Raw genomic sequence first — 15427 nt, forward strand, 5'->3', positions numbered from 1 at the left:
GCCCTGGCATCATATCTATGTCCTCTAGATTTGATTTGAACTATTGCTGTGAACAAAAGTGTCTCTTTGGGTTGCGGAGTGGGTCTGATTTCCTGAAGTGTCAAAGTCGTTGAACAAGGTGCTTCTAAACAAGGTGTGGACTGTATATTTGGCGATACCGATGGTTGTACTAGGGTGGTTAAAGCGGCAGCACTGGTACTAGGGCGTGCGTATTCGCTAACCGGTTGAGCTAGGGTGGTAGGATCAGTAGCACTGGTGCTAGGTCGTGCTTCCTGTCTACCGGGTTGAACTAAAGTGTTGAGAGCGGCAGCACTTGTGCTGGGTCGTGCTCCGTCTCGTTGGAGTGTGCCTGTTGTAGGGTACTGGGTCTGGTTGCCTTTATGTATCAAACTGTGGTGTCGTTGACTACATTCCCTACAACTAAAACGACTTTTACACTCCCTGACTCCATGATCCGAAGAAAGGCAGTTATAGCAAAGATGACTGGTCTTAACAATGTTTATTCGATCGTTGATCGACCTTTCTAGAAATTGAGGACATTCTCGCAAAGAATGATTGGATTTACAAAGTTGACAAACCGGTTTGTTATTCTGAGCATTATAGTGTGATTGTGTGTTGTTGCTGGGTCTTGAGCCCGTGTTCTTGAAATTGGGATTTACATTTGTTTGAAAACTATTAACTCGCTTTTCCCGCTTATCGTACTCCGATCTGGGTTGATTATATCTCGAATATTGTGGCTTGATATTGCCGACTGATTCTAGGGTCTTGAATTTATGGGTCAAAAATACATCTAGTTGATTCCACGATGGAAGAGACGAACAATCTGCTAGGCTGCTTTCGAATTCTTCTAAAAATATTCTTGGTAGTTTGGTTGACACAAGATAAACTAAGATTGGGTCCCATCCCCCCGTTTCTACTTCAAGGGTCTGTAAAGTTTGGGTGCAACTACCTATAGTGCGCTGTAATTTCTGGATTGTTGACGCGTTATCAACGGAAACCGAAGGTAAATTAAAAAGAGCTCGCAATTGCTCATTTACCTGCATGCGTTTATTTTCGTACCTATGAACGAGATTTCTCCACGCTATGTCGAAACCCTCATGGGTCAGTGGAACATTGGAAATTATTTCGCGGGCTTCTCCTGCTGTTTTCTGGGTTAAGTGAAACAACTTCTCGACTTTACTTAATTTTGAATTGTTAATGTAAATTGCTGAAAATAAGTCCCTAAAGGTAGGCCATTCGCGATATCCCCCTTTAAAACCATCTGTGTCACAGGGCGGCAATCTTAGAGCTGGTGAAAAATCATTAGTGTCTCGCTGTTGGGTCATCGATATTCTCTCCTGTTTTTCTTGATCTTGTTGCTCGTTAAGGGCCAAAATTTCTCCGTTAAGAGAGCTTAAACACCGTTTATAAGTTTCTAGTGCCTGTTTGTAGCTATTTCGAAGCTTAGTTTTATCTATAGGTGTCTCATCCTTTTCCGGAATGCGATCCCTACAATCTAAGTATGCCTTCTTGATTTGATCCCATAAAGAATTGAGTTCTACCCGCGTGATTTCTAACGAATGTATATTATCATCCGACTTAGCCGCGGAGTAAACGGTCTCAAAATCCACTAAATCATCCACACAGTTTACAAATCTTTCGCGTAAATTCTTATCCATTTTGTAATTGGCTTGTATATGTTTTAAATAGGGTCAAAAAACTATAAAACCAAGGAAAATTTTACAACAAAATGTCCTAAAAAAAAACTGGTTATTTGTAGAAATCAAATCTATTTCAAAAAAACCTAATGCGAGAAAAAAAATGTGTGTCTTGATGATGGGTCAAATATCTAAGGGTCAAACCTGAAACTTTTTACAAAATTCGTAATAAATGTTTTATCTGGGTCACTAGAAAAAAAAACAGGTTAATATTTCTGATGATATCGATTATACAATAGCCGCAAAAAATTGTAAGAAAAATTTTCCTTTCAAATCGCAATACACCAGCAATTTAATTCCGCTCGAATTAAAGTTGCAAAAAAAAAATTTATTTTTCTCCAAAAAAAATTAAACTTTCACTTTTCAAAATTTGGCATACAGAACTAGATGATTCTTTACAATAATACTGCTTTGACTCGTTGGGTCAATTTGCTTTCTGTATAAAAAACAACAAAGGATTGCACAAACAACCACAGTCCTTTCCGACCGTTTCCACTTAAATTTGTGCAATAGAATGAAGTTTTAAAATTTCGAAGACAAATGAGGCCAGCACGCAATATTATTTTCGTTATTTCTCACACAAAAACAATTCTTGATAAAAAAAAACTTCTTCTTTTCTAAAAGCACTTCGATTTTTCTTAGACACCTTTCCTTTTCTTTATAAAAAATTTCAACAAAAAATCTCGTGGATGTCTGTCCCGAAAATCCTACACACTGCCTTGAAAGTAGGGTCTGCTATATTGGGTCAAATTCACTTGGATCAAATTAATTTGGGTCAAAATTAATTGGGTCAAAATTTATCAGACAACCGAATTAGCGATTCATAATCAGAAAACGATCAAAAACAATATTAAAGTACGCTGGGTAAATGTATGAACTTTTCCTTTTTTGAAAAAAAGGTTATGTATGACGTAATACCCAAGCGCACTTTAATAGAAAAACAAAATGGTACTCACTTTGAAGCTTCTTTTTTGATGTGTGTGTATGTGTGTGTGTGTAGGTGGGCGCTTGGCTTGGGTCCAGAATTGTGTGTTGGCGCCTTTTGCAATTTTGTAGCTTTGTGTCGTTAGAGTCTTGGATTTTGTTGTTTTAGTGTTTTTGATTTGATGAAGTTTTGGGAATTTAACCGTTGTAGCGGGTTTTTCCGTTTTTATCCCAGAGCGTAGATTTTTTGTTTTTGTGTTTTTACACGGAACGCACGAATTTGATTTTGTTGGGGTTTTTTGAAAATGCACAATATTTTATGTTTGATAGAAAAAGAAAGAATTAGTTTGGGATAAAATTTACAAATTTATCGAGCAACCCATAATTCTGTTTTAACACTCTAATTTGTTTTTTAAGTTAAAATACTGAAAAATTTATGATTTTTAGAGAAAAAAAATTTTTCAAAATATGTAGAAAAAAATTAACATAAATTTTGGGTTGGACGATAAATTGTTAAATTTTTCAATTTTTTAGCTCTTTTTTTTCAATTTAACACAAAGAAACTTCTTTAAACAATTTAAAAATTTTTTGATTTTTATAATTTTTTTTGAAATTCCACTTTTTTCCACTTCTGTTCCACTGTGCGGGTCACTTTACGTTTTTTGGGTCTTTTGCACACTTCTTTTTTGATTTACCACAACTTCTAATGATTTTGGGGTCAATTTTTTGCACATTAAAATTTAATTAATTATTTTTATTTTTACACGGGTCACCCTGTTAATTTAATTAGTTTTTGTTTTATTTGAGTCTTTATGTACTTTAATTGTCACTTTGCAATTTGGTTATTATTTTCTTTTGTTATTTCGTTTTGATCTTCATTTGGTTGGAATATTTTATCAAATTTTCAATAAAATAAATGCCACAACCAAACGAAGAACACTGAGAGCCGCTATATATTTTTTAATTTGTGATTTGTGTATTATTTTGTTTTTAATAAATTGCCAAAACTGATCTTTTATGTGTTTTGATATTTTTGTGTTGGCCGTCCGTCCATACGTGTATGTATGTACGGTTGTGTGTAACCAACCCTTTTTTCGCACTTTTCTCTATTTCATTTGCTTTTAATTGTTGGGTCACTGCACTTTTGTTGTTGCGAATTTTTTTGTGTTTCGGTCACTGGGTCTTTTGAAATGAAAATGAATTATTTTTGGGCACAAAACAGAAAAATTTTTTTGATTTTTGGTTTTTTAATTATTTAAAAAAACCACTTATCCGGTTCGAAGGACCAAATGTTTGGGGTCAAACTAAGGGTTTTGCCTTTCGAAATAAAAAATCAGAGGGAGAATTAGGTTTAAAATTCAATGCTGTTGTAATGGTTTATTGTGTTTGTTGCTCATTTCATTATTTATAAGTAGTAAATCGAATTCAGTCTTTTGTTGTAGGTAAATTTAGATAGACAATTGTACATGTAGCATTAAGTAGTTAATTTCTTTTAGGATGAAGTAGCACAATTTATTCTTAGTTTAAGTAGCGAATTTTACTTTTAGTTTTGGATAGGAAATTTTAACTTTAGCTTTAAGTAGGAAAATTTAATTTTAGAGGGTAAGTAGGTTATTTCACATTTTGATTTTGGGTCTAAGGATATAGGAATTTGTTGATGGTGTGTAGAGTGGCCCGCACTTGTGTTTATTTTTGGTGTCCCGCACTTTGATGGTTTAACCATGTGTTGTGTTGATTTTGGGTCTTCTTGTGGGTTTATGTTGTATCTTAGTGTCTTCTTCACGTCTGAAAACTGAGTTTGTTAATTTTTGTTTCACTGTTTGTAATGTTCTTTTCTTTAACGATTGTTTATATGTATATATGTAAGATCACTTTTTTGCTTTTCACTTCACTTGGGTTCACTTTGAGGGGGAGAGAATGCGATGCGCGGGTTTGAGATTTAAAAGCGAGACTGATCTTTTTTTGGTTGTTGCTTGTCACTTGGACCCCGCGAAAACGGTCAACTTTCCAAGCTACAAGCAACAATTCCAGGTAAACAAATATGAAGTCAAGGCGGAATCAGCGATTAAGAACTTACTTCAATGTACCGTTATGCACAGTGGGTCATGTGCATACGTGAACGCATGTCTGCACATGGGTGCACATGACTTCATGTTCAAACGTACTTTGAACACCACCTTATTCCTTTAATTTAGCCTCATATTGTCATGATTGGTGTATACAGCCGTTTGGCGTGAGTTTCATCACGCTATGATTGAGTAGTATTCCCATTTGGGGAGCTTATGGGGGATAGGGCGACTATGAATTACTTGGACCTCGTTTTTTATGTCATATTCGTAGTCTTCTGCCGAAAATCTTTCATTTGAGTCCTATATTGATATATACGTCCAATATGTCTATTTGGAGCAGTTTTCGGGCTTGGGCTACCCCTTGGATACTTGAACCCAAGTTTTTATACCATATTCGCTTTCTACTCTCCAATATCCTTCATTTGATACCCATATTGTCCCTATCGGTAAACTTTTGATTTTGGGTGGCGTTTTTGTGGTAACGGGGGAGGATTCGCCGCCTTCCAACATCAAAAAATTACATAGCCTATACCTCCTTCCTGACCATATTCGTAATCTACTCGCGAATACCTTTCATTCGAGCCCCATATTGTCATTATCGTCCAATAAACCAATTTGGGGGGTTTTGGGGTCGGAGCGTCCCCCAATTACTTGCACTCAATTTGTAAATAATACGGAAATCGTACTCGACTCTTGAATACCATTCTTTAAGTCCCATATTGTACCAATCGGTCCACTTTTAGTTTTGGGTGGTACTTTTGGGGTAAGGGGGAGGGTCCGCCCCCTTGCGATATCGAAAACTTATATAGCCTATTGCTCCTTCCGGACCACTCCCCACAATCTATCAAAATTTCAAAGAAATCGGTTTAGCCGTTTTTGAGCCTATACGGAACAAACAAATTTACAAATCCACAAAAAACATACAAACAAACAAACAAACACAAATTCATTTTTATACCGTCCACCATAGGATGGGGGGTATACTAATTTCGTCATTCTGTTTGTAACTACTCGAAATATTCATCTGAGAGCCCATAAAGTATATATATATTCTTGATCGTCGTGACATTTTATGTCGATCTAGCAATGTCCGTCCGTCTGTCCGTCCGTCCGTCCATCTGTCTGTCGAAAGCACGCTATCTTCCGAAGGAGTGAAGCTAGCCGGTTGAAATTTTGCACAAGTACTTCTTATTAGTGTAGGTCGGTTGGACCATGGACCATATCCGTCCATGTTTTGATATAGCTGCCATATAAACCGATCTTTGGTCTTGATTTCTTGAGCCTCTAAAGTGCGCAATTCTTATCCGATTGGAATGAAATTTTGTACGACGTGTTTCGTAATGACTTCCAACAACTGTGCCAAGATGGTTCAAATCGGTCCATAACCTGATACAGCTGCCATATAAATTGATCTTGGGTCTTGACTTCTTGAGCTTCTAGAGGGCGCAATTCATATCCGATTTGAATGAATTTTTGCATGATATCCAACAAGTGTGCCAAATATGGTTGATATCGGTTCATAACCTGATATAGCTGCCATATAAACCGATCTGAGATCTTGACTATTTGAGCCTCTATAGGTCGCAATTATTATCCGATTTGCCTAAAATTTTGTACGACGGATCCTCTCATGACCATCAACTTACGTGTTTATTATGGTCTGAATCGGTCTATAGCCCGATGCAGCTCCCAAATAAATAGATCTCTCTATTTTACTTCTTATTCGAATTGGCTGATATTTTACACAGGTCTCCAACATATAATTTAATTGTGGTGCAAGCCGGACCATATCTTGATATCACTCTAATAGCAGAGCAAATCTTTTCTTATATCCTGTTTTGCCTAAAAAGAGATGCCGGGAAAAAAACTCGAAAATTCGATCCATGGTGGAGGGTATATGAGATTCGGCCCGGCCGAACTTAGCACGCTTTTACTTGTTATATATATAGATATATGCCAGCTGTATCTAAATCTCAACCGATTTCTGTGAAAGTCAGCAGTAATATCAAGAGTCATTAGGAAATCCTTTCTGTCATATTTCGAGAGAATCAGATAAATGACAATTTCATTGCATTATTACTGCAAATCTATATATGGGCTATATCAAAATCTGAACCGATTTCGACTTAATTTTGTAGATATTGTGGAAGTCGTCAAGGAAAGCGTTGTACAAAGTTTTGGGACGATTGCTCAATAAATACGCTTGCAGTGGATCTAGGAATCAAAATCGAGCGATATATATTTGAGGGCTATGTTTAAATCTAAACCGATTTCAATGAAATTCACTAGTAATGTCGAGGGTCAATTGAAAATCCTTCCTGCCAAATTTCGAGAGAACCGGTTAACAAGTGACCATTTTATTGCATTATTACTGCAAATCGGACGAAGATACAATATATATGGGAGCTACATCCAAATCTGAACAGATATTTTCCAATTTCAAGAGACTTCGTCTCTAGGCCCAAGATAATGCCTACACCACAGAAGTAGTGTAGGGTATAAAAGTGGAACAAAACCGTGTTGAAACAAGTAAAAACGTGCTAAGTTCGGCCGGGCCGAAACATATATACACTCCACCATGGATCGCATTTGTCGAGTTCTTTTCCCGATGTCTCCTTTTAGGCAAACAAAGTAAAGGAAAGGATAAAAGAAAATATATGCTGTGCTATTGGAGCTATATCAAGTTATGGTCAGATTCGGACCATAATGGAATGAATGTTGGAGACCATAGTAGAAGTCATTGTGTAAAATTTCAGCCGAATCGAATAAGAATTGTGCCCTTCAGGGGCTCAAAAAATAAAATAGGGAGATCGTTTTATAGGGGAGCTGTATTAGACTATAGGCCGATTTATACCATATTTGACACGTATGTTGAAGGTAATGTTGTAAATACAAATTTCACCCAAATCAGATAATAATTGCACCCTATATAGGCTCAAGATGTCAAGATCCCAGACCGGTTTGTATGGCAGCTGTATAAGGTTATGAACCGATTTGAACCATACTTTACACAGTTGTCGAAAGTCATAACAAAACACGTCATGCTAATTTTTAGCGAAATCGGATAGAATTTGCACTCTCTAAAGGCTTAAGAAGTCAAGACCCCAGATTATGCACCGATTTCACCTATACTTGACATAGTTGTTGAAAATCATAACAAAACACCTCGTGCAAAATTTCAGCCAAATCGGATAGGAATTGCGTCTTCTAGTGGCTCAAAAAATCAAGGTTAGTTTATGAACCGATTTGAACCCTACTGTGCACAGTTGTTGAAAGTCAACGAAATCGGATAGGATTTGCGCACTCTAAAGGCTTAAGAAGTCAAGACCCCAGATTATGCACCGATTTCACCTATACTTGGCACAGTTGTCGAAAATCATAACAAAACATCATGTGCAAAATTTCAGCCTCTAGTGGCTCAAGAAGTCAAGATTCAAGATCGGTTTATATGGCAGCTATATCAGGTTATGAACCGATTTGAACCATACTTAGCATAGTTGTTGGAAGTTGTGACGAAGCACGTCATGCTAAATTTCTGCCAAATCGGATAGGAATTGCGCCCCCTAGAGGCTCAAGAAGTCAAGACCCAAGATCGGTTTATATGGCAGCTATATCAGGTTATGGACCGATTTGAACCATTCTTGGCACAGTTTTTGGATATCATAACAAAACACGTCGTGCAAAATTTCATTCCAATCCGATAAGAATTGCGCACTCTAGAGGCTTACGAAGTCAAGACACAAGATCGGTTTATATAACAGCTATATCAAAACAGAGACCGATATGGCCCGTTTACAATCCCACCTGACCTACACCTATTAGAAGTAACTGTGCAAAATTTCAAGCGGCTAGCTTTATTTCTTCGGAAGTTAGCGTGCTTTCGACAGACAGACGGACAGACATGGCAAGATCGACATAAAATGTCATGACGATCATGAATATATAAACTTTATGGGGTCTAAGACGAATATTTCGAGGAGTTACAAACAGAATGACGAAATTAGTATACACCCATCCTATGTGGAGGGTATAAAAAATGGGAAAAACAAGTAAAAAACCGTAATGATCGGCCGGGCCGAACTTTGGATATCCACATGCTTGGGCATATATGTAAACCACATTTCGTCATAATCCGGTGAAAAATTCATAATTAATGCCCCCATAGCAGCTTTATCGAAATATGGTCCGATTTGGACCAAGTTCGAAACGGATATTGAGTGGTCTAAGAAGTACAAGCTATTGTTCAATTTTGCAGAACAAAATATTGGTATTTTTTTTAGTCATATCTTAATAAGACCGATATGAACCATATACGATACGGATGTCGAAGAGCCTAAAATAAGTCACTATGTCAAATTTCGGCGAAATCGTACAATAAATGCGCCTTTAATGTGGCCATAACCTTAAATCGAGAGATCGGTTTATATGGCAGCTATATCCAAACCTGGACCGGCCTGTGCCATATTGCAGAAAAATATCGAGGGTTCTAACTTAATTGACTGTCTCAAAATTCGGCGACATCGGACAATAAATGCGCTTCTTGTATGTCCAAAACCTAAAATCGAGAGATCGGTCTATATGGCACCTATATCCAAATCTGGACCGCTCTGGGCCAAATTGCAGAATGTAGTCGAAGAGCCTATCGAAACTCACTGTCCCAAATTTCGGAGAAATCGGACAACTAAAACACCTATTATGGGCCCAAAATTGAGAGATCGATTTCTGTGGCAGCTATATCCAAACCTGGACCGATCTGAGCTTTGCATAAGTCTGCCCAGTTGCAACGTTAACATGATCGGACCAGATCAAAGAACTGTCAAAAACTACGCCTAAATTCTTCGCACTAGATACAATATCTATCCTCTGACCGTTAACGTAAATTTCCGGTTGTCGCATGTTGAAATTCTTGTTTTTGTGAACAAACAAACATTTGGACTTGGAATTATCAACAAACCATTTGCAGTCGCCCAGTCAAAAACGCGAAGTATCCAAAAAGCCGCTTTGAAAAATCTGCACGTCACCTTCACCTTCCATTTACTCTTCGAGTCCACTGCGCAATCAAATCTTAAAGAATAATACTCCATTTTAGTCGCCTTAATAAAACTGTTAACATTCCTCCTGGCTTCACGGAATTCTTCCTTCAGCTCTGGAGACTTGAACGCTTCCATCTACTGTAAGCCAATTCCCTGTCCTCGATAAGCGCCTTTATTCATGAATTGAACCATCGCTTTGTGTTGGCCGAGACCCTTTTAATCCTTATTGGAACTATAGAGACGTAAACTGTTATCCGCCATGAAAGCCTTCTGCTGATCGACAGTTAAAAGTGTATACAGGGTGGCTGATGAAAGCCGCTACCAAAAAAAAATGTAATAACTTTTTTTCTATTTAATAATAATAATTTAATAATTAATTTAATTAATTAATTAATTAATTTAATTAATAATAATTTAATAATTAATTTAATAATTTAATTTAACATGAATAAAAGAAAAATGTATTCCATACACCGAAAAAAAAATGTAGCAATATTCATCATTGTAGCAATATTCATCAGCCACCCTGTATTTGTCATCCCAGTTCACCTGGTAGACCATACGAACTAAATGTTCATAATTCAAATTTCCGTAGTCACGATTAAATATGTCCTTCTCTTCCTTCCGCAAATCAAAATCGTAGGCGAGATAAATCAGATCATGCTTAGAGAAATATGAAACAGAAATCTGATCACACAATGATACAGGGTGGCTGATGAATATTGCTACAATGATGAATATTGCTACATTTTTTTTTCGGTGTATGGAATACATTTTTCTTTTATTCATGTTAAATTAAATTATTAAATTAATTATTAAATTATTATTAATTAAATTAATTAATTAATTAATTAAATTAATTATTAAATTATTATTATTAAATAGAAAAAAAGTTATTACATTTTTTTTTGGTAGCGGCTTTCATCAGCCACCCTGTATATTCAAAAAATTATTGACAAAGAACAAATCTAAGAAAATCGACGGTCTATATCAAGGGATGGGTCAGTAAATTTGCAACGGAACGCATGTTGGGATTCTTGGGCAAGCAAAACGAAGGTTTGGTCGCAGAGAAGTGGAGGGTCTTCCACTGGGAGGAGAAGGAGGAAGCAACTCCCTTTGTGTTTGGCATTGATCAAGTCTCCATGAAAAGTTTGGCTAAGACTAAAGGCATGGCGCACTACGGGAGCAAAGCTGTCTTTTTTTAAGAATGGGAAGACAAGGATAGGCAGAAATTTTCATTTTGCGAAATCAGGCCGTGCTCACACCGCCAACGAACAGGGGGCTGACAACGAGACAATCGCGGCCTCTCTCAATATTGGAAAGACTAGGAGAAGCAATGATCGCAATACTAAAATATCAGGCAGTGCAGAGGCGAGAGACCCAACACAGTCTAACAAACAAGAACCCGACGACGGACCCATCACCAACTTAAAGATTCGGAATATTGGGATGGGTAAAGATCCTAATATTGAAACATTAGGCAGCGCAGCGACAGGAGACTCAATGCAACCCAACGAACAGGATGGTGCCATTACCTACTCCCAAGAAGCCCGCTTACTTAAGATTTGGAAGGTTAAGATAGGCAACGATCCTAGTATTGAAACATCAGGCAGTACAGGGAATGGAAACCCAATAAAGTTTAACGAACAGGGACCCGACAATGGACTTTATAAAATGTCGGAAGACTAGACTAGGCAAAGAACCTTAAACGATGACATCAAACAGTGCAGTGACAGGAAAGTCAAAGCAGTCTAAAGTACAGGGAGCAGACGATGAGATCATCACCTACTCCCAAGATGCCCATGATTAAGGTAATCCAGATAAATTTTCACCGGAGCGAGAATGCTACACACGCTCTGATGGAGAAAATCAGCAAGGCAAGATTCATATTGCCTTAATTCATATTGCCTTTTAACCGGAGCGAGAATGCTACACACGCTCTGATGGAGAAAATCAGCAAGGCTAGATTCATATTGCCTTAATTCAGGAGCCATGGACGACCCGGAACAAAGTTTCTGGACTGAACCATATTAACTACCAATTATTCTGTGTTAACACTGGTACTCGGCCGAGGACCTGCGTTATTTGTCATACAAATTTGAATTATATATTTTCCCCAGGATTGTCAACGTCGGATCCAACAGTGGTGAGATAGGGAGACGGCCTTTCGACTCTCCGACAACGGCTGGTGAGGAAAGCAAAACAGACAGGAAACGAGGTACTAATAGGGTGCGATGCGGATTCACACCATATTTCGTGGGGTAGTACCAGCATTAATAAGAGTGGCCAAGCCCTTGCAGAGTACTTGAATACTAACGAGCTAATAACACTTAATATTAGTAACAACGCTAACCTTGTTAATAGGATTAGAGAGGAGCTATTAGATGTGACGATATGTTCAGAAAATCTATTCGATGAGGTTCAGGATTGGAGGGTCTCAATGGAACACTCTTTATCTGAACATCACTACATTAAGTTAAGAATAGCACGGCCAACGCCGAATCCGATAAGTTTCAGCAATAAGTCGAAAACCAACTGGACAAAATTCGGAAGGCTACTCAGAAGAAGACTTGGGCAAGATAATTTAGATTGTCCAAGCATAGAAGACATTGACGAAAATGTCAACAGGATTACGACTGCACTGGTGGGATCCTTCGAAGATAGTTGTCCTCTTCGGGAAAGCAAATCAGCCCAAGAAAACCCCTGAATGACCGGGAAGATTTGCAATATTAGGAAAGAGGTCCACAGACTTTTTAACAGAGCACGTCGTAAAAAAGCGGAAGTTTATTGGGATGTGTATTACACACGGCTCAAAGAATACAATAAGATTACTAGAGCGGCGAAACGTGCCTCCTGGAAGCTTTTCTGCGAACAGGTCGATAGCGTTAATGACGCCGCCAAGATAAACAAGTAAAAGCGTGCTAAGTTCGGCCGGGCCGAATCTTATATACCCTCCACCATGGAGCGCATTTGTCGAGTTCTTTTCCCGGCATCTCTTCTTAGGCAAAAAAAGGATATAAGAAAAGATTTGCTCTGCTATTAGAGCGATATAAAGATATGGTCCGGTTTAGACCACAATTAAATTATATGTTGAAGACCTGTGTAAAATGTCAGCCAATTCGAATAAGAATTGCGCCCTTTGGGGGCTCAAGAAGTAAAATAGAGAGATCGATTTATATGGGAGCTGTATCGGGCTATAGACCGATTCAGACCATAATAAACACGTATGTTGATGGTCATGAGAGGATCCGTCGTACAAAATTTCAGGCAAATTGGATAATAATTGCGACCTCTAGAGGCTCAAGACGTCAAGATCCCAGATCGGTTTATATGGCAGCTATATCAGGTTATTAACCGATTTGAATCATACTTTGCACAGTTGTTCGATATCATAACAAAACACGTGGTGCAAAATTTCATTCTATCCAGATAAGAATTGCGCACTATAGAAGCTTAAGAAGTCAAGACCCAAGATCGGTTTATATGACAGCTATACCAGGTTATGGACTGATTTGAACCATACTTAGCACAGTTGTTAGAAGTGATACTAAAACACTCTGTGCAAAATTTCAGTCAAATTGGATGAGAATTGCGCCCTCTAGAGGCTCACGAAGTCAAGACACAAGATAGGTTTATATGGCAGCTATATCAAAACATGGACCGATATGGACCGTTTACAATCCCACCTGACCCAGACCTATAAGAAGTAACTGTGCAAAATTTCAAGCGTTTTGCTTTATTTCTTCGGAAGTTAGCGTGCTTTCGACAGACAGACGGACGGACATTGCAAGATCGACATAAAATGTCATGACGATCAAGAATATATATACTTTATGGAGTCTAAGACGAATATTTCGAGGAGTTACAAACAGAATGTTATACCCCCCATCCTATAGTGGAGGATATAAACATTTTCTCTCAAAAACCCATGTCCAAACTGAAACTTTAGTAGACGACATGGGAGTGAGAGCAGAGAATACGTAGGACATGTTGAGGCTTTTGATGAAAACCCATTTTCCACAGGATACGAAGGGACTCACGGAGACACCGGAATCTAGGAATAGTGACTTTGATCGAAGGTTTATAATTACGGAATTTATGGATGAATTTATGAATGGAGAAATCCTTGAGGAGCTTCAAACCATTTAAGTCACCCGGACGTGATGGAATATTTCCGGCGTTACTGCAGAAAGAGGCAGACTATCAGGCGCCTCATCTGACCAAAAGCGTGACTAGGACTTTCATATACTCCGAAAGCCTGGCCAGAGGCAAGGGTGGTGTTTATATCCAAGCCCGGCTAGGCAAGTAATGCGACACCAAAGGCCTACAGACCCATAAGCCTTACGTCCTTTCTACTCAAAACCATGGAACGTATTGTGTACACCATGATAAAGAGTAGAACATCCAGCGAACTGCACAAATACAAACTACCTATGTCAAGGAAAGGTCGGTGGAGACTGTCCTGCACGAGGTTATGCATAAAATAGAAGAATCCTTCAATGCCAAAACGTACACCTTGGCGGTACGCATGGACATCGAGAGGTCTTTAACAATTTGCGGACCGACGCACTGATCCAATCCTTAGACGAGTAACAGGTGGATAAATTGTGTGTCCCATGGCATAAATATAAGGTAGAAAGTGGCACAGGGTACGCCACAGTAAGGCATTTTATCGCCACTCCTATGGGAGCCCACCATAAATGACCTATTACGGATGCTGACTGAGGAGGAATTTGAACCCGTCTGGTATGCAGACGATGTTATAATACTTCTAATGGGTAAGAATTCGAACGAGCTATGCAGAAGGGCCGAAAGTGTCTTGCATATGGCATATGACTGAGCTAGACCCAGAGGTCTCAATGTTAACCCAGAGAAGACTGAAATATGCCTGTTCACGAGGAAGACGAAGGTAGGCCAATTTAACGCACCACGTTTCCTCAATAAGGCGATTTCGTTATTTGACAAGGTCAAATACTTAGATGTGCTCTTTGACAGGAAACTGAATTAAAAGTGTCAAATTCAGGAGCATACTAAAAAGGCTCACACTTAGGTGGAGACACAATATCAGACATGAACCAACTTAGGGGAGTAGCATTGAAAACAATTAAGGATTTTGCAAGTAGCACGGAATTCCTAACTTTACATTTTCTTTTTAGAGGTTACTTTATAGTTTTTAGAGTGCACAACAAGCCGATTACTGGCTTAGGTGTATGTCCATAGTGGCATGGGGCGGATTAATATCTGCACCCTCTTTTCAACCTTACTAACATAAGAGAGTATTGACGGTTGACGTGAAACGTGTAGGGCTTGTATTATTGGTGACGGATAGGCAACATAGCATCAGTCAGAGTTGAATCTATAAGTATGTTTGAGTTAAAGTCCCCAGTGATTATAACATCAGTATAACCCAGTGTTAAGGACTCCAGAACAACACTGAAGCCCATGTACGTCAATTGTATTATTCGGGCGGTAGATTCAACGCACTAAAACTTTCTCACGATTTGAAGATAGTTCAACAAACACGTATTCTATCTGGTCCCTGAATTCAGACTTTGAATGTTTTCTAGCTTTCAGGTTTCTTCTGACATAAATGGCAACACCAGCTCCGCGACTCCCCCTGTTAGATCTAAACACAGTATATCCATTTAAGTTGACGAGACTGTCAGCTATGGAAGGAGTAAGCCATGTTTCCGAGAGTCATATA

The sequence above is a fragment of the Stomoxys calcitrans genome, chromosome 1 (assembly GCF_963082655.1).
Source record: "Stomoxys calcitrans chromosome 1, idStoCalc2.1, whole genome shotgun sequence".
NCBI lineage: Eukaryota > Metazoa > Arthropoda > Insecta > Diptera > Muscidae > Stomoxys > Stomoxys calcitrans.